Below are 21,675 nucleotides of genomic sequence, written 5' to 3'. Positions count from 1 at the left end.
GTGGATTATTAATGTGAGTGCAGCAATAAATAGGTAACACATCAGTGAAAGTTTAGGAAAATCGAACAATCTATTGAAAAGGTATCATTTTCCTTTACCTTGATGTCACAAAATCTTATAGTCTTTTCATCCGGTGATGGTGGCAGCAAAACTTTCTCCTTCACAGAATATAATTTACAAATAAACCCTTCTGTGTATCATCTGCCAGCAGCAGAAGATCTGCCTCTTAGTAGCAGAAAATGAGGAGAGAACAGATTGTCAAAATAGTGCTTCCTCGAACATGTTTTAATATTTATGATCTCATTTCTGTGAATGCTCATGCTTCAATGGATTGACTTTCAGAGAATTGAGTAGCTCTGCATTAATATCATCAAAAGCATGGTCATCAAATGTCCGGGATGAAAGTTTGAAGTTTCAATTTATTTCATACTTTTCATATCGATATTACATCAAGAGTAATAGCACAAGTTTTTGCCCCTTATATACAAATGAAAAGATAATTATAATGATAATTGGTCGAGATCGGGGAAAAAGTTTGAAGGAAAAACAAATGTAGAGAATAATTGCACAATTTGCCTTCATGAAGAAAAAATTCAAAATATAGATTATTTTTGGTGTTATTTTCTGACCAGATTGTAGGGCTTTTTGAAAGTGCAGATCTATACAATTTCATAGGGTGAAGCTTCTAGTATATGAACACTCTAACACATGAAAGTTGCTAATTTTAGAGATGTATTAGTCTTGCTCCAGGCTGAGTATTAGAACAGGTGGTTCGAGGTAGAAGGCACGTGACACCTAAGAAAAGATCTAACAGCTTCTGAGCAACGTGCGAGTGTTGAAGCATGTCTCGTTTTTTTTTTTTTTTTCTTGGAATGAGGCATGCGGGAGGAGAAAGCGGTCCAGTCTGGATGATAATCCCATAATGCATCCATCATTGGCTGCGCGCTTTAGCCGGGATCATCGGATTTTCTGGCCGAACCTCGAGCCCTCCTTGTCGACGGTGTGAGAAGCTTTTCCCTGTATCACTTGTTGGAGCACTCGTGGGCGTGTGCCGTTTTATTAAAGCGACCAATCCGTTTGCCATAGTCGAATTGTCAGACATTGTGTGGGAAAGACGTGGAGAAATTATCCAAAAAAAGAATATGAAATATATGAGATAGCAAGACATGACTGCATAGTACATTGTACCACAACACATTATCGTCATGCTCATCCCTAATAGAATTTTTTTTTTAATCCTTTCACCTTTTCTGACAAAAACAGCCATGACATGAGCCACAGAAAAAAAGGGAGAAAATAAAGGCAAGTTAAATCATCCGCTATGATTAACAGTTATTACACATTTTTTTTCACTTTATTGAATGAAAAGTGAGATTTCAGTTGTATCAAATTAAAAGGCAAAGCAACCATGCCTAGGCTCTTCAGCCAGATCAAGTTTGTACACATATGTGCATATACACCCCAAAACAATATTTTTAGTCACGACGGTCTTCAAAGTGATCTTGAGTCGCCAACTTTATAGCGATGAAACAAAGTGCATTTCTCCAAAGGGCCCTCCTCACTCAGAGCTCTACACTTTCCTGTTTTCAACGGGAAAGTTTGATTGGAATAGACGTGTAGTTTGTCGCAGCGAATGTAATAGCGTGATACAGGAAATTAACTTTCCACATCGGGGGAAAATGTAGGGGGAGGAGATGTCCGACATGGCAGTGTGAGGTGGGTGAACTTCACGTGCAAGCAGTAGGAATATAAGTTTTGAAATGTCTGTGTGTCACTTTAAATTGCACTTATCATGGTATAGAACAAAACAGACATTATTGAAACGACTACAACACAGAGAAAATTGATGCAACATGCCCTTTTATAGTGCTATGTATCCATACTTGTTCGCATAATATGATCCCAATTTGTAGCGAAAGTTTAATGCCGGACCAAACTTTTTTTGAGAAGAGTAATTCATGCTTCCTGGCACGAGACAAATAAATGTCCTCTGTGTAGAAACCAGAGAGAGGGCTTGTTCTTATTTAAGGAGCAGACATTTAAATTTGATATTTTTTAAGGGACAGCCGAGCCCTGTTATTAAACACTGAAAAAAAGGATAATACAATATTATAACATTCTGGGCATAAAAAGAAAATCAAAATTATACGATGTGTAAGTTTGGTGCGTCGTATTCAACATACTGTATGGATGCACATACATGTAGGTGGTTGTAGCAACTATGGATTGTGTGTACATCTCATGTTATTCTAGATTAAAATCCTCTGAGCAAATTCTGCATAAAATATTGGTGAACTACAATGTTTTTACAGATATTTAAACACAATTTCTTTGTAAGGTACATGTAGCTATTATCTACACAGATTTGCCATTGTGTGCTTGGTATCACAGATATTAGCTCTTTCAACTTTTGACCTGTTTAAAGTGTCCTCGAAGAGGTTCATCTGATTGGTAATTCTCTAATTAAGGCAAAATTTCTTTTGTACACAACCAAAGAAAACTATTTACCTTGTGTGAGCTTTCGCCTACTGTCTGTAGGCTTCATCAGACTGACGTTGACTTGCCGTAGATTAAAGTATAATTTTATTGTGCAAAAAGTAGAAAATATTGTAAAGATCTGTGGCCTTTCCATTTGAATGAGTGTATAGTGAATAGTGTGATTTACAAATGTATGTACACTACATTGCTATTCCAACCAGCGAGCTCTGCCAAATTCTTATGTGACAGATTTCTTTCTTGTTCCAAGATCGGAAAGCGTGTGAATATTTTATAGCGGAATTCATTATGCTCAAGTGTGTGGCATGCTGTATTCGTCTTTTTTTGTTGGTCTTTCTGTACTACTGCCCATGTCCATTATGCGAAATCAGCGAGAGAGTCACACGGAGTTCAGAGTGATGCCGCGTCTCCTCAGATAACCAGACGCCACAGGTCGAATGATATCGTCGGTCGAATGACATCACGGCGTGCCGTGTCTTTCATTTCAAGAGGGCCCCCCGATTGTTGTTGTTGGTTCTTTTTTCCCCAGCATTGTCATTTGGCGACACATATCGAGGTCACTCCGTACAGCCTTCCGTGTCACATTCTATGCCACTGATTCATACGGCATCCATCATTGTGTCGTTTACACCATGGATCGTGGATAGACTCCTCACACTTTTGCCTCAAGATGGCGACAGATCATGTCTTTCTCCGACAGCTCGCGAACGATGACGAGGTCTCTTCAATAATTCATTCTAATTGAGCTGGGGTGGCCTCATCGGTGTTACCTCTACTTCTCCCAAGGGTCCTACCATTATCATTCTAAATACCTCAGCAATGGTAGAGATACCCTTATATACGCCTTGGTCAAGAGGAACATCCGTACGAGTACAATACCATGTCCCAGTATATATTCATCAGGTCGGATTTGAACCTTTAATCTGTTGCTTATACTAGAGCCCTATCCACTGGACCACAACATTTCTACACATGAATATTGGGTAAACAATAGATCTAGAAGGATGACTGCTTTGGTGTGAATACATCATGTAATTTCTCTAGATATCTTTTTGATTATAAGATTTTGATACCTTAGGCAGGGCTTGACACTAATGGAGGCCCAGTGGCCCAGAGCCACCAAAAATGCAAGTCGGGCCACCAAAATTTCAGAAATGAAGAATTTGGTGGCCTGATCGGGCCACCAAAAAAGGTCGCATGTTTGCTTTGGGCCACCAAAAATAAAAGTTAGTGTGGAGCCCTGCCTTAGGTATTCTATGATTGGGAGATTTTATTTTCTGCAGTTTCTCTTTCTTTATTATTAAATGTAAGCTACACATTGGAGATGTGAATATTTCTTTAAAATTGCCCAGTAGTTTGGGTAAGAAATAGTACTTCCGGTATTTTGTTTAACGTTATATCTCCACGCCTTTGCTGTAACAGTCACTGACAGTTAAGAAGACTTGGCAGAGATTTTCTTGCAAGTCTGCAGCAGCTACTGCTGGAGTCTTCAGCCCAGTGTGCAATGCATATTTCGGAAAATGCACACTTCAGTTTAGTATAACCATATCACACACATTTGATACCGGTATTGACAGCACATCATTCTAAATATGATATACATTTGTATGCAGAGTGCCAGAAACCCAGTTTCGATACCTTGTGTGAAACAACTGTAACAAATTGGTGCAAATGGAAACATCAAATTTTCTGTAACATGAAATAACCCAGCCGTGAAGATTTTTAGAGGGGGTTAGGTTGTACGCACGTGGTATACATACTTGCTATAAAATGATCTGAAAAACCCCCCAAGAACAACAACACATGATCTTTTGATGACATTCTTGTGCTCAAAATTAGATCCTCATTCTCTCCTATCGTAATTGTGACAAAACTTCTACGCTTCTGTGTGTCTACATAAATTTATATTACATTCAACTTGACCATGATGCAAATTTGCACTTGGGTGGGGGCGGTCCTGTGGGAGGGTGGGGGAGAGGGTGGAGTACAAATTGTATCTTTGACAATCCTCTGACTTGTACTGGAAAGCACTCTGCATTAGCCAGTGGATTCAAGCAAGCTTGAAGCTATACAGTAGTCATGAAAACAGATGATGAGATTCCTTGCGTGTAGAAGGGCAGTTTATGAGCAACGGAGGCTTCTGCGCGCTCGTAATTTGGATTTTATGGAGATGCAATGATTGGCAATTGCACAGTTAACTGTGACCTCTGTGACCACGATGTTTATTCTGTTGCGTTAGCAAAGTTTTAGGAGTGGGAAGGGCAATATTTCCTCTTTATTGACAGTGGAGACCAATTTGCATATAAATTATACAATTATACATTGAAAACTTTGTATAGATATGTCCTGTTTTCACATTGTGCTTGATTATACTCTTTTGTGGAAACCTTTGATGATTGAGCAATAAAATGAATATTTTTTTTTCAACTTGTAAGCATAATGGCTTATCAATGGAATCAATGCCTGCGACGTATTATCTAGATGAGACCAATATTATTCTTAAATACATCTTCCTCTGTAGCTACTATGGCTGTAGGCCAAGTGCTTTTTCTATGACTGAGAAAAATGTTTTTGTTTTTGTTTTTGTTTTTGTTTTTGTTTTTTTTTTTTTTTGGGGGGGGGTGTGAAATTTCATTATTCCCTTTCATTGCTGTACGACTGTGACATCATGCAAAGTGGTAGAGTGCCCTTAATACTTAATAGACAGGACAGCATGTGAAATTAACTAAGACTTTAAAGATTCATGCATAGTATTAATCACTATTAACTTTTTTAAAACAGAATTGATCAATTCGTAAAAACAGTATGGAGAATTACCTCAAACTTTTCCTGTGTGTTCCCCTATTCATTCTTTCTGCATCTACAAACCAGTTGTGCAAAACATGTTTTGGAAAACTTCCCCGTGCAGCTTTTGTTAAAACGGTTACATTAAAGGACAAGTTCACCCTCATAAACATAAGGATTGAGAGAATGTAGCAATATTAGGAGAACACGTCATTGAAAGTTTGAGGAAATTCGGACAACCCGTTCAAAAGTTATGAATTTTTGAAGTTTTTGTGTAGTAACCGCTGGATGAGAAGACTACTGCAGTGTATGAATAACTTAGATGTCACATGTGTACAACAATATAAGGAAAATATAAAGAGAATTTCACAAAATTCAATCTGTTGAAAAAAGTACATATTCCCTTGACTCATTACCGACATATGTTAGGGGTAATATTATTCCCCCTGCTTTTAGAAAGAGACAAGTCAAGTGCTCTTTTATTATGCGAAAAAAAGTAAAAATATGTTGAATTTTCTTTACATTTTCTTTATCCTGTTGTACGCATATGACTCACAAGCTGTAGTAGTCTCCTCATCCAGCGGTTCCAACACAAAAATTTTAAGAATTCATAACTTTTGCATCGATTGTCCAATTTTCCTCAAACTTTCACTGATGTGTTCTACTAATATTGTTGCATTTTCTCAATCCTTATGTTTATGAAGGTGAACTTGTCCTTTAAGGTAGCTCGATCTTTCAGTAGAAAACCAAACTGTTAATCTTCTGATCTTCTCTCCACTTGCACCCCAGCTTCAGTTTTCCATTTACAAACGATCATTAAATTCATAGAAAACTTTTCATTTTATATATATACAGAATTTCTTTAAAGTTCTTTCTTAAGACAAGGGTGTATGTTGTGATTGCAGTGACACATGTTCTTCCTGTCTGGGGTCAAAGTTCAAATGGGAGTCATGATCCTACCAACAGTAACATCTGTGCAACTTGATATAATCTGTAAGTGTGTCTATTGAGGAAGTATTGATTTTGATATTTTGTTTCATAGAAAAGTTCAAGTTGCAAGATAGTTTGATTTGTTTGTGCATGTAGTGTAGTTTGTTCTATTCAAGAGATGAAAAGATGTGGATCCAATTAATACTTTGTACGCTGTCAACATGATGCATATCAGGGGGAAACTACTGTATGTCGGTCCTTCTTCATTTTGTGATGAGGAGATTTGAATAGAATTCTGCTGTAAAAACTTGAAACTGTAGTTTGCTCCTAGAAAGAGATCAAAGAGAGAAATGCTGATATTCATCAGAATAATATGGTCAAGTCCCATGTGCGGTATAACAAGTCGGCAACTAGATTTTTTTATCTTTTTGTTTTATCAAAGGCTTGATCATTAAATCCTCTTAACAGAGCTTTCTATTACATGCCTTTGTGATAGTCCGCATGGATAAGAAGTGAGGGAATAAAGTGAACAGGGATAAGCGGGGGGGGGGGGGGGGGGGGGGGGGGGGAGATATCGAGGGAGAGGGTAGTTTCCATCCCCGTGACCCACTTTTATGGAGTCAGCGTTCGACTTGCTGTGAAAACATAGCATTATGAACTGTCATTATTTTCTGGTACAGTCACTGCCTGCGTTCCCAGGATAATCCTGCATGAACAAGTATAAATAGCTTTCTCCCTCCCTCTCTCTCTCCTCTCACTGTCCCTCTGTACTCTCTGTCCCTCTCCATCTCTAAATAGCTCTGCCCTGCAAAGATACAACTCCCAAGCCAAACACGGAAACAAAAAGGGAAGGGGGGGGGGGGGGTGGATGATCGAGGGGAGCCGCCTCGTATCCCTGTAAACTCACCAAGTCAACATGATTGTCCATTGAAGGTGCCAACTGGAGCACACATGACCTTTTGTGGTCCACGGGAGGTGCGTGAATGCTGCATCGTCTCCGTGTGAGTGCCGTACTCACTTCCTCTAGTCCTAAACCCCAGTCCGCCACCGCAGTCAAACATAGGACACACACCTCTCATCAAGGTGTCCCCTCTACTCGATCCCCTTCCCCCAGAGTACTCTGAATTTGGGTGCTGCTAAACTGCTACATTTTTGTGTGCATAACTTGTTTTTTTTTGTTTGTTTGTTTTTTTTTTTAGGAAGAGGTTATTGCCGTTCACATTGCACTAGCTTGAGATTGGAAGCCAATCTTTCACAAAGGTTTACTTCTCAATATTGAAGCATATATATACACACACACACACACACACACAGACTAATTTTTATATTCACAAAGCATATAAGTCCCACATACTCGCATCTATGTTTGTAATTGAAGCAATCATAGTCTAGACTATTTGCATATATTCAACCTCTTTTCTTTAACTCTTTTTTTTTTAGATATTTGTACCACATGACTGCGAATGCATGGAGATATTTGTGCGATCTGCTTTTCAGAACAACATCTCCTTAGTGTCTCATTGTGATTGAACAATTATTACCAAAACAGAGAAAAATGTTACAATGTATTATGTCTTTTATTGTGAATAATGCCAAAGACATCAAACCATCTCAAGTTAAGAGTGGAGTCAACTACAGTTTGTATTAAAGGATAAAGGTCCTTTTTTTTTTTAAATTAGCCTCATGATTCCAAGAGTTATTTTTTGACGAAATAGCAATGAATACTTGAATAGGATATAATCCTTTGTTTAGCTGTATGCTCAATGTTGAGCCGACTGCTGCGAAGAGTAATTTGACACCAGTGGTTCATGTCTTGATGGTTGTTTTGTCGGTAATTGGGAGGACTCGAAAAAGAGAAGGGAAAAACTGTAAGAAAGCTGCAGTAGCCTCATCATTGATGCCGAACTGGTATGCTAGCTACTTACAGAAAAATGCTAATATTGTCCATTAATTATTCATACACCAACCCACTCAGTGTCAAGTTCATTTTCCGTTCTAATTTGATAGGATGACCAGCATGTTTTAGAGTATCTGTGTGTCTGTGTGAGTGTATTTGTGTGTGTATGTTTGCAGAGACTCCAACCCCAAGCACCTTCTGATCTGGAGATTATCCCGCCTGAAACCCCTAGCAAACGGGAGACTCCAAGTTGATGTGTGCGAAGCGCGAAGTTCCTAGGATTCTAGATGTTCTCTGGTGCTATCTAAGGCTTATTTTTTCAACATACGATAGAAATAAGTAAGAAATGCTTTCCACCGGGAGACACAGAGCCAGGGCGGGAGAAATCAAATCTCAAACGGGAAAACGGGAGATTGTGCAAAAATGGGCTTTCGGCGGGAGATCTCCCGTCGAAAGCGGGAGAGTTGGAGTCTCTGTGTTTGGGTGGTGGGTGGTGGGTGGGGGAGGGGTTGGTCTATGGGAGGGAATGGGGGAATGGGGGGGGGGGGAGGAGGGTGGATGCAATATAGGAGCTCTAAGATCAGCATGTTCCTTGTGATGTATCCAGCACTTTGAAAGGTTGTGTAATGCCGTGATCTTCAGATTTGTAAAAGCTACAAATAGTTGTGTGAGTTTAAAACCTAGCTTGACTTTTTAAAGCGCGCACTTTCATTGAAGCATGCACCACCCTCAACAAGCAATATGTAGTCAATCTGTTAACTGTACATGTAGTATAAAGGCAAGATACAAGTTGCATTCAATGCCGTAAACGCTGTTGACTTTGTTTAATGGCGACAAAAACAAAGTAGGCCTACATGTACACTACTGTATTTGCTGGGGAAAAATTTATCTTAATTCACAAGAACCAGAAATCATCCTTGTCAAAAAGCTCTCTACAAGTATAATAATCACAATCTTGATTACTTGCCTTCTGCTTGACAGTTATGTGCAGCTACAGAAGGCTGTGGCGGATTAGTTATGAGTGCTTGAGTTGTTGCCGTGGCAACTGATGTGACCGTTCTAACTTCAATGATCAGAGATCACCATGGCCATGGAATCGGATCAGGGCGGTCTTTCAGAGAGTCTCTCCAACAGTAACACCTGATGTCAGTGGTCAGTGTGTCGCAATTCTAAATCAATAACCCGAGTATCCAGGTCAATTCACCTGCCGTATTTAGAAACAGCTTACCCTTGGTATGCATCGAGTTTATGGGCTATCGTTGCTCTGCAATTTTTTTTTCTCCTTTTTTTTTTTTTTCCTCCTGTGGTATCAGAGCGAGATTTAATTACACCGTCCATGGCATTGCGATGTGTGACCATTTCGACGCATTTATGCCGGCGATAAGCGTGTGCAGTCAGCGATTATGATTCTCTTTTTCCTGCTTCTGTGGCAGTTACCATAGCAACATGACTACAATCCTGTCTTGATGTGCTCATTGAAAATGTTTAATATTACAACTTGTGTTTATGAGCCTTTATGATGGCTGTTTATAGACCTGGAAGATTTAAGTGAAGATGATATAGGGTGCAAAAGGGAAGAAAAGGAGGTTCCAAGAACAAGGCGAATGAGAAGAAAGAAAGAACGAACTAGGATTGCTTCATTTTACTTTGTTTTTTTTATATCTCAGCTATTTCAAAACTGATTTTCATCAAATAAACTTCAAATTCCTTGTAGAATTGTATGCTCTTTAACTTTTTATAAAGTGTTTTGTAAGTATCTCACAAAAAGTTAAAAGCTGAATCCTTACTGTAACCAATACCATACCATCCCTTTAATAAACATTGATTTACTGATTAGAATTTTAATATTGGTTATTTCTATCCCTAACTCACATTTTAGAATTATTTTGGAACACTGAAAGCTGGGTGTTTGTTTCATCTGCAAATGGTCAATAACGCTTTTGAAGGCATAGTACACTAGTGGGCAGGGACACTTTCCAGGTTGTGTGCACACACCGCTAGCATTCCAATACACTTTGCTGTGGAATGTATCACGTTTGACAATGATACAGATTTGTCAACCAGGAATGAATAGTGGTAGTGTAGATTGCGATTTGAAAAACTTCATTGTGTGGTGTATGGCAATGGTTACTGTATAAGCTGTTATTTTCGCGAGGGTTTAATTTTCGCAAATTTCGCGAATCAAAGTTGGATCGCGAATTTAACAACACGTGAAAATGCCTCCATGCGCTGTGTTGATATAACATTAACATAAAGGTCGGCGTTGATTTGCGAAACAAACATCTCGCGAAAATGTCTCTGACCTCATCATTCGCGAAAATATCTGTACGCGAAAATAACAGCGTATACAGTATTCCTGTCTGAAAATTGAGACAATGACAATGCATGTTAAGATATTGCCAGGTCAAGAGTGTATTCTATTAAAGTATTTTGTACACATATTCCATATGAATATGTGGTGTGGTATGCCTCATTTGATGTATGAAATCCTTTATTTGTGTATTAAATAGTGTTTTGCCTCCAGCTATTCATATACCCTATATCTCTTTATGCATCCCCATTTACGCTCGGTCATGTTTTGAATGACTAATCCAACCATGACCGGAGTGGTGGTATGCGTAAACATATCTGTAACTGTGACAGGGCTATTTTTGCTGGTTATGATTGGAGGGGTGATACTGCCACGGATGACTCATACCCGAGTTGTAATTGCATTTTATGAGGAACCATTAAAAACTGAGAGAAGAAAAAAACAAAATACACAAGAGATAAATGGCAGCAGCAAGATGACACAATTCTACATAATATATCTCCTTGGGTGGAGCTTACACACTGTGTTTGTAGAGCTCTCTCACGCAGGCTAGCAAAAAAGGTATCAATGCCATCAGACTGTTCCAATCAGCCCCTTGCAAGATGGCTTTGTAAGCTTACATGCTATTGCATGGCTCTATGATAGAGCATTCTGTTTTTGCTCTCTGTGCATGTATACACAATTTCTCCATTCATCATTTTTAAAGTTACTGCATACGCCATATACAGGCATATTTCACGAGTCTAAATTTTCGTGAATCTTGAAGTCCCGACGATTTCGTGAGTGGTTAAATTCGCGATCGTGGAGTCCTATACTGCATGGAGAAGTGTAAACGCGTACACGTCACATTCACATCGGGATCAGAGTCAATATTTTCGCGTGTCTTTAATTTTGCGAATAGCACCTGACTCGCGAAATTCGCGAAAATAAAAACCTTACGAAATATTCGGTGTATACATACAGTAGTTCAATCAACAACTGAAGTTTTTCTTTTTTTGTGATTTTTTTTTTTGTATCAGTTTTTATTAGTTTGTGCATTAGAGCAAGTAGGTACTTGTGTATTACTTATTTATTTAGTTTTTCTTTCTTTAAATGTGTTTTTATATTCTATCATTTATTCATTCATTCTTTATCTATCGCCCTAAAATTCACTTGTATGTTTTTTGTTTTTTTTTACGTATATCAAATTTCATTATTTGTTCATGCATTAGAGCAATTACAATGTAGGTACTTGTGTATTATTCATTTAGTTTTTCTTTCTTTATGTGTTTTTATATTCTATCATTTATTCATTCATTCTTTATCTATCCCCCTAAAATTCCTACATACTCTCATCTATGTTTGAAAGAAAGAATAAATTCGATAATGATTTGTGTGTAGGTCATGAAATTGCTCTTTAAAAACTCCCTCCAGTTTGACAATTCTGATTCACTCCCATATATTTTGACTGTTCCGATTCACCTTTCTGTTTGAGAATGCCCCAGTAGACTGGTTTACAAACACAATCAGACTTTGTGCTTGCCTTACTGACAATTGTTCTTTCTGACAACCTGAAAGCTTGCCCGAGATCTACCCGACGAAGCAACAAGTACTAGATGCATACTGGATTCCTATTAAAGTATTGAGAATTGTTTTCGAGGTACACGTTGATAGAATAGCTTGCTACCATGTACAGTTGAACCTCTCTTATCCGGCCTCCCTTTATCCGGATCTCTCTATTATACGGACGCAATCTCGCCATGATTTTTTTTAAATAATTACGGGAGGAAAGGGGGATTCCCAACTCCTTGAGAACTCCTACACAAACACACATGAATTACATATACTTGATAAATTTCTTAATAATCATTTAGGTAAATCATCCCAAGAATTTATAAAAGAAAATGATTTCATTCTTGCAAACAAGAACCTCTATTTTGGGGTCTGTTACTGAGTGTAACAATGAAAAGGTTGCAGTATACACATTACTACATGTGGTACTACAATGGGCTACATCAGTACATGTGCATGTAAAGCATTGAGTCTCCCGCATCCGGCCAAATCCCTTATCCGGATGAGCCCCGGTTTCGACTTGTCCAGATATGAGAGGTTCAACTGTACATGTACGCCAGGATGGAAGAAACATCTATAGGATATTTGAATACAGCCGTTAGTAAACCAGTCTATTAACACTCTGCACTGGGGTAGCATAGCCCTTGAGGCTTGCTCACATGGATATGTACATCATATTTTGAAGTGAAAATATCAATGTGTATTGGATTAGCCATCTGGAGGGGTTCGTAACTCATTCAAGGCTTTGCAGTATACTGACTGGAAAAAAAGCCTTCGCAGACTTGATGTAAAGCTGGAAATTTATGCAAATTATTCAGTCATGAGTCAAAGTAGTTGTCAATATGCTGTACAAATAATAATAATAATAATAGTAATAATGGTATTGATTATGATAATGATAGATAATGATAATGATAATGATAATAATAATGATAATACTACTACTACTAATAATAATGATTATTAATAATAACAACAACAACAACAACAACAACAACAAGAGGTAGCGTTATATCGGATGGTTCATATCTACATATTTCTTGCTCACTCGACACTTCATGATATATAAACCTCTCAGGCAAAACTTGTAGCATGTGAAACCATTGTGCCATGCAGTAGCTTGAGTTGTAAAGGGACAGACTACAGAGGGCTCCCTTCTATGTTCCTTCACCCATGAGATGTTTGAATTTGATTTGCTAGCACTATACAATGTGTAGTGTACATCAACATATCGGATACAAAGACAAGCACAGACCTGTTCACTGATACAGAAAATGCCATCATTCATGCTGGAGTATTTGACTTTTTGTCTCGGGTATAACTGAAACTTCGTCAACAGTAAATGTTGACATTATAAACTTCTACTTGCAGCAGCTTCTATTAGTTTGAGGATAACAGCTGTAAGGAAGTTCAAGGCTGTCTAGCTACTACAATGTATATCCCTATGCCTGAAAGCATTGCATTTTTTTATTTATTGTTTTTTTTTTGCTAATTGGGTGTAATTCTGAGTTAAAAGTGATACAAATAATGTATACAGTTTCAGTTGATACATTGTATGTTATTTCAGTTATTATGCAGAATGTAAAGATTCTGCATGCTACAGAATTGCTGAGAATAGTGAAAGTCCACATAAAATTCCAGATAGTGGATAAAAATTATTCAGAGCACAGGTTTTAAGCAGTCTTTTTTGCAATGCTGCTTTAAGCTTTGAGATTGTCTTCCCATCATGCACCTGTGCTGCAATCACATGACTTCGCAGAGAGTCGTGGTATAGGTCGGACCCTACGTTGTATCAGATCGTCAAAATGATATTACAGTCATGCATATTCCTAGTGCCTCAAAACACACGCAAACACACACACACACACACACACACACACACACACACACACACAGACACACACATGCAAATATAAAGTCACCTTTCTCGTCGAGTCTATAACATTCTCGTGAACTTTCAGAATGCACAGACTGTGTGGTGGGGATCTTTCACACTTGGTCAGTTCTTCGGAACCAGCGGGGCGCCTCAACACACGCTCGCGGACGCGGTTGAGAGGATCGTGGCAGATGTGGTGCGGCTTGGTTGAATCTGTTTTGTCGTCATCATCACACTGCCGTTGATTATTCCTGTTGTTACGAAATTGTCATTTATTCTGTCATCTTCCATGTGTGGTATTTAATACTGTCTGCCATTATTGTCGCTGTCGCAAAGAACTTCCCTTGACCAAAGGTCAAGTGTTCGCTGGTCAGACATGGCCAGAGGCTATTTTGCAGTGTCCTGGTGTCCTTCACGTCAGCTTGATAACCTGAGTGCGTCCAATGTTTAAAAGAACAGTTTTCTTAAAAAATTGTTTTCAGTGTCTGTGAGTGTGTTATTCAGGGAAAAAAAGGACATGATAATTTACATTTCTTTTTTCGTTTACTTTCAATTCAGCCAGAATACCCCAGTATATGTGTATCAAATTTTATTTCTGCCATGTATTGTACAACTGTGTACATTGCATGTGTATTTTCATTTCTAGATGCTGCAGGCCAGGGCTGCACAGTAACCCATTTTTTCTACTTGCACGACATGTCTGTTGGACCAGTAGGTACCCAGTTTTTCTTTGTTTTACTCGTCCATTCCTGAAAAAGTTATTGGTCGGACAGTGATTAGTTCCGATCAGGGACCGTCGGACCAGTGCCAGTGTGCAGTATTGAATACTGTACCACAATATGTATGTGGAGAAAGTATTTCCTTGTAAAGAATAAATGTTTTTATAAATATTTTTTTCTTGAGTATCATCCATTGGGTTGGAGATGTGTTGGATATTGTTGAGATCTTCAATGTTGACCCAAGACTGCATTGAAATAGCAGTTGGATCTAGTGTGCCATGGCTTTTCTTAAATGCATACCTCTAATGAAGGGTATTTAATAGAGATGCTATAATTAGTTTCCAGCGGCCATGATTAGGAATGTTAATATTGACAAATGGTGAATGAAGCGAAGGAAAGACAGGTGGGAGTATGACGTAGGTCACAAGGTTGAACACCCATTGCGGCTATTTGTCTCCACTGTTGCCATTTGTATCCATTTTGCCTGATAAAGTGTAGTATTGATCAAATTCTTTTTGTTTGGCTAAGGAGCCTTCAGGTTCCAAACAAAGTTAAAGTGAAACTTGTGAAAAAATCAAGAAAAAAATAAGCAAACAAACAAGTACTTCCTTCATCCGACAAATCAATGTACATTTTACAGAATGGATATTGATCAAATTACTGATGTAGAGGAGCCTTGTTTTTCAGAAAAAGATAAAAAAAGACCAGATGTCAAATTGCTGTATTAGTTACTAGTATATTATGTTATATTGATCTGGTTTGGGGGGGGGGGGGAGGGGATGGAGTGAGGTATATTTGTGTTTGATACAAAAGTTTATTATTAGTTTTACTGAATATGCGAAATAATGATGATGATGATGATGGTGATGATGATGATAATGATGATGATAATGATGATGATGATGATAATAATAATAATGATAATAATAATAATAATAATAATAATAATAATAATAATAATAATAAAATTATTATTATTATTATTATTATTATTATTATTATTATTATTATCATTATTATTATTATTATTATTGTTATTATAATTATTATTTTTCTTTTTTTTTTGGGGGGGGGGGGATAATCTTCAATACATGAATGTACAGACCAGTGAGTGAGTAGTGGTGACGTCCTTTTCTCTTCTAATTTTCATATCTTGATCAATATCACCTTTTTTTCTTTCGGTGTAGAAACATCCGGCTCAATCTTTTGCCCCATTCTGATCAAACTTCTGCACCTGTTCTTGTTTTGTTTTGTTTTGTTTTGTTCTGGTTTTGCATTTAAGGAGCACAATTGAGGTTGAATGTGGTCTATATTTGCCCTTTCTATTAAAAGGCAAACCATAAAAGATTTTGAGTGGGTTGGGACCGGCTGTGGATATGTACCAATGGTTGAATGGATGAACGGATGGGTGAATGAACGTATTGATGGACGGATCTGAAACAGATCTTTTGTCTAGTTTGCCACATAGCAGAGGGAGAAGTATTCATTCCATTGCTATCCAATATTGATCATAAAGCTCTTTTAATTTTTCAAATACATCATCTCTGATATAAAAGCCCTTGAACACACACACACACACACACACACACAAAAGCACAACTCTTGCAGAGTAACACGGAAAGATAACGGTCACCATATTCATTTTTACACTATACAAAATGTGCAGGAAATGTAATGAAAAAGGAATTTAATGGATGTACAGAAACAGATCTCTCTGTGTCTGTCTTTTTGTCTGTCTGTCTGTCTGTCAGTCTGTCTGTCACTGTCTGTTTCTCTGTCTCTGTTTTTATGTCTTCCTTTCTCCTTCCAATGTCTGCACAAAACAAAGAAGAACACGCAAACCCCCAGATACCAGCAGTTTTCCTGCAGTGTGCCAAATTTGGTAAAAGGTAGTCAGGGGAACATGAACACAAGAAATATTTGTCCCCCCCCCCCCCCCCTTCACCCATTCCAAAGTTCCCCTTTAAACACACCTGTTCTTTTGACTCTCATCTTGACAGCTGAAAACATTTGTGTGCCTACGTGACCTCACGTAACTTATAGGAATCATCACTGTGACTTCAGGGACTTGAGATAATGTCTTTACACTTGATTCCTACTCTGTTAAAGATCAATGTTTATCATTTTATGTTATACTCTTGCTTGATTTTTTTTTTTCTTGGTTGTCATTGTTTTCTACTACTTATGTTTTATAGCAAAATTGTTTGATTGATTTTGATAGTATATGAGTTTTACTAGTTTAACTACATGTATATAAAATCAGTGGATAGAGCTCACTCTCTCCACTTATTTTGTACCATGCACAAACACATGTAACACGAGTATGAGAAAAACCCGAAGTAATTGTCCAGCCATTTATGAATGCTGCCCTCTGTTGGTAGTATATGGGGAGGAATAGACATTCATCGATACATCACTGTGCATGCAGGGTTAGACTTGCACACCCTAACACAGCAATATTATCAAAAAGTGCAGAGAGATATACAATATAAGTCAAAAACAAAATATCTGTATTATGTTTCTAAAGCCAATGCACTGAATGTTTTACTTTCATGGTATACATACACATGGTGATTATCTCTTGTTTGCAGCCTGGATGATATTTCTGAACATATAGGTTAGACTTCCACTAGATGCTTGAATTGCCTTCCATGAAGTGATCAAGGACTTAGTTTTGCATCAGCATGAACTACTAAATATAGGAGCAACTTCTTTTCTTTTTAATCACAGGAAAAAAAAAATGGTCTGCTTGTCAGTAATTCTCAGTGCTGCAAAGAGGAACTTTACTGTGTCAATACAGGGGAAGGATCTCACACGAAGAAAAAGACAATACTGAACTGAAAGGACAAGTTCACCTTCATAGACATGTGGGTTGAGTGAATGCAGCAATATTAGTAGAACACATCAGTGAGAGTTTGAGCAAAATCGGACAATCCGTTCAAAAGTTATGAATTTTTGAAGTTTCTGCTCAGTCACGGCTGGATTAAAAGACTACTATAGCTTGTGATGTCACATGAGTACAACAATAAAGAAAATTCAACATATTTCCATTTTTCTCGCATAACAAAAGAACACTTGACTTCTCTCTTTCAGAAGGCAGGGGGAATAATATTACCCTTAACATACGTCAGTAGCAAGTCGAAGAAATGTGCACTTTATTCAAAAAGTAAAGTTTTTTTGAAATTCCCTTTTTATTTTCCTTATATAGTTGTATGCATGTGATATCATATACTGTAGTAGTCTTCTCATCCAGCAGTGACTGCGCAGATACTTAAAATATTCATAACTTTGAACGGATTGTCCGATTTTCCTCAAACTTTCACTGATGTGTTCTACTAACATTGCTGCATTTTCTCAATCCTAATGTATATGAAGGTGGACTTGTCCTTGAAAGTATTTTATGCTCCACATATTAAAGTGAACCTAAGGACTTCACAGTGCCACTCAATATTGCCAGAAAAAGAAAAAGCGTGATTTTTGTCCTGTGATTCTTTCAAGTTTCAAGTTTGCTAAGTCTTGTTTCCACAATCTGTTGCTGATTGATGCATTGGAATGGTGATGTAGACAGACAAGAGTCTAGGACTCAAGACTACACATGCTGCAAGAAACTTGTCCGTCTTCACATTCACCGGACTCTCCTGATATCAGAGATTGAAACCAACAAGTTTTGACAGCTCAGTAGTCTTCTTTCTCCTTATAAGGTCAAACTGTTCCATAAAGACTTTTCGATAAGAATTTTGTAAAATTTGTAATGGCATCCAGTAATATTTCGTCCTCAATGTGAGGAATCAATGCCGTGTGGACTGTCGATGCTATGAGAAGAAAGGAGTGAAAAAAAAAAATCATATTTGCCTGAAATGACATCTTGCTGATGGGGTGTTGCTAGGCAACCGTGTCAGCAGTCGCCTTGCTCGCCTGCAGTGATAAATGCTCCTTGTAGACAGGATTTTGCTGACTTTGTGCAAACTGTAAAGGAGTGTTTTGATGTGTGTTAAAATCTTCTTGTCTGCCCGAGAAAGTCATGAGCCCTTTTCTACTGAATGAAATTGGATGTTGGAACCCTTCCACGACAGAAATTATGAGTTTTATTCAATGACTGTTAATGACTAAATCTTGTTGGTAGAAGTGTCATACATTTTGTTTAATGAATGGGATTTGAAGTTTTGATCCCGGTTCATGAGTTTTGTCCTCTGTAAGGTTTGAGTGTATGTACCCTGCACACAGAAAAGACATATTAGTTTGTCCAGTTTATTGGTTTACTTTGTTGCCTAAACCAAGACAAGGAAAAGCTCACAAGTTTGTTCTCCGATAGAGCATTCTGATGTGTGAACCCCTTTTGTAGATGATTTAAAATGAGACAAAAAATCATCATAAAGTGAATTTTCATGCATAAATGTATTCCCCAGAAAGGTGTTGAATACTGTAAAAGTGGATATTTTCGCGCGACTATTTTTTCGCGCTGCGCTTGGCCGGGTGAGAAGAATTTCGCGTATTTTTAATTCCGCGGAATCAAGACATCATGCACAGGAACATATGGCAAGCAAAAATATTTGCGTGCTTTTATTTTCGCGCTAGTTTCTGATTGCGCGAAATGCGCAAAAATTTCAACACCGCGAAAATTTCCACTTTTACAGTACATGTCCAGTGACTTCATGTTGTGAAGCCACTCCCGACAGACTAGAGTGTTCATACCTGTAGTTTTGTTCAGTAAGTTAGTTTTGATACCTGGAATCTCCTGCCCACGGAAAGGTTATTTGTTTTATCTGGTAACTTCCGACCATTTCCGGGCTTTGTTTGACGAGAACATTTTATCCATTGCATGTAACACCGATACCAGTTGCGGTTACCATAGTGACAAGTGGAATGCTCGCGAGTGCTCGAATTGTTTAATACTCTACTGGCATAAAGGAGAACTACAACTATCATTGAAGTTGTACAGCGTGTAACTTGCCATTATTGTACTAAGAGTGGATCCTGAATCAGGAGGGGGATTTATTGGGAGATTATTCGGGAGGGGGAGGGGGAGGGGGAGGGGGCAGAGGTGGTCCTGTTCTCTATGTTCTTTCGTTTGTTACGCAACTGTGTGTGCTTTAATAATTTGGCCAATGTTCTTATTTTGATATTGATTGCTCTTAATGAATTGTCTACACTATGTCACCAACTATTATCATTTTTTCCCTTTCTCCTTTTCTGTTTCATGCTTTGCTTCTCGATGTGGATTTCTGGCTTGGATCTGATTTTGTTTTTATCCAAACCGTGGAATAACAGGTAAGTGTAGTTAATGTGTGCACACATGAGATGAAAAAAGTTGGATCATTATGTTTGCATTTTTTTTTTTCGTGTGTGTGTGTGTGTGTGTGTGTGTGTGTGTGTGTGTGTGAGTGTGTGTATTTGTGTAGTTGTATGTGTGTTTTTTGATTTTTTTTTATAGTGTTTGTTTGTTTGTTTGTGTTGCGCACACATCTTTTTCTGTGTCTTCTTGTGGAAAGGTACAATTGTACATATAAGTAAAAATGTGGAAGGTGTGCTTTGCCATTTGTAAACCTCAAGAGCTTTCACAGTTCATTTTGTCTCTGGCTGATGACAATTTTTTGTTTTGGCAATAAAATCAAACTTTAATGACCGGGTCAGAGTCTTAATGATAGCAGCTGAGAGCAAGAGTTCTGATTTCACTTTCCATGTGTGAGATCTTTAAATTTGGTCTGTATGTTCAAAATGTGTACAGATCCCTTTACTCAGTGCTTTTAGTTTTTAGCTCACCTGAGCCAAGGGCTCAAGTGAGCTATTGCGATCGCTCTTCGTCCGGCGTCCGTCGTGCGTCGTGCGTCGTCCGTCGTCCGTCGTGCGTAAACTTTTTACATTTTCATCTTCTTCTTGAGAACCCCATGACCGATTTTCACCAAACTTGGCAGGTAGCATCCCTAGGGGGATAGGATCTCAATTTGTTCAAATGGGCACCATGGCCCACCTGGGGGGCCCCAGGGGGGCCCAAACACCCTAAAATTAAGGAATCTTTAAAAATCTTCTTCTCTAGAACCAGAAGTGATAGGGCTTAAATGATACTATGAGTAAGTACATTGAAGACTGTAGTTTCAAGTTTGTTCATGGGGGAATCAGGGGTGCCCCCCTTGGGACCCAGGGGAGGGGGGTGGGGAGGGGTTCTAATGGGGCCTAAATTGTACATTTTCATCTTCACTTTGAGATCGCCATGTCTGATTTTCACCAAACTTGGTAGTTAGCATCCCTAGGGGGACAGGATCTCAATTTGTTCAAATGGGCACCATGGCCTACCTGGGGGGTCCCCAGGGGGCCCAAACCCCCTAAAATTAAGGAACCTTTAAAAATCTTCTCTAGAACCAGAAGTGATAGGGCTTGGATGATACTATGAATTAGTACATTGATGACACACATAGTTTCAAGTTTGTTCATGGCGGAATCAGGGGTGCCCACCCCCCCCCCCCCCCCCCCCCCCTTGGGGATCCAGGAGAGGGATGGGAAGAAGTCCTACAGTTGTAATGTTTGTTTGTTTGAAAAGATTTTATTTTCTGCATTTCATATTTTCTTTCAGAATACAAAATAACAAAGGCAGGTTCAATTACACAAATACAATTCTGAAAATTATTGACATATTACATAGTAAGTCATATTTTGTATATAAAGACAAATGAAACGTTAAATAACATACAAAATGTTTATATGGCCAATAATGACTTGATTCACAGTACAATATATAATATATACATATAATGCAGAGGGCCGCCGTTATAAGCCGTGCTTGAACAGACGGACAGCCAGAGTTAAATTACCATTTATTATTGTAGTACTTGAACACTAATACGGATGGGCCATGTTAAAATGCGTGTAAATCCAGTTTTATACAATTACTTGGTAAACAGGAGTGGTGCCTGTGAGTGCGTGTGCAGGTGATGAAGCGCGAAAGTGTTGATGGTCAGCACTTCTAAGAAAATGATTGAATATGTTATAATATGGGCGAAGGGTCAAGCAGCAAAGTAAAAGAAAGGGAAAAGGGGGTGGACCAAAATATTGCCTTGTTGTTGAGTATAAGAGGTACATGTTTAATGATTACTGTACCGTATGATATTGTGCCAAG

General features: G+C 38.3%; 1 long non-coding RNA gene across 1 annotated transcript in view; it reads left to right on the top strand.

Moving 5' to 3' along the window:
* LOC139732696 (uncharacterized) overlaps positions 1-19,952 on the top strand; it is a 74,485-nt gene extending 54,533 nt beyond the window's left edge. The window contains exon 3 of the long non-coding RNA XR_011711041.1: positions 19,833-19,952. This is a non-coding gene — a long non-coding RNA (uncharacterized lncRNA). The remainder of the gene's footprint in view (positions 1-19,832) is intronic.
* Positions 19,953-21,675: the final 1,723 nt, after the last annotated feature.

Source organism: Diadema antillarum, unplaced genomic scaffold (genome assembly GCF_040938485.1).
Source record: "Diadema antillarum isolate AM-2024a unplaced genomic scaffold, OU_Dant_1.0 seq00000443_RagTag, whole genome shotgun sequence".
NCBI classification, from domain to species: domain Eukaryota; kingdom Metazoa; phylum Echinodermata; class Echinoidea; order Diadematoida; family Diadematidae; genus Diadema; species Diadema antillarum.
The sequence above is the reverse complement of the archived record's forward strand: the minus strand, read 5'-3'. Positions and strand labels throughout refer to the sequence as shown.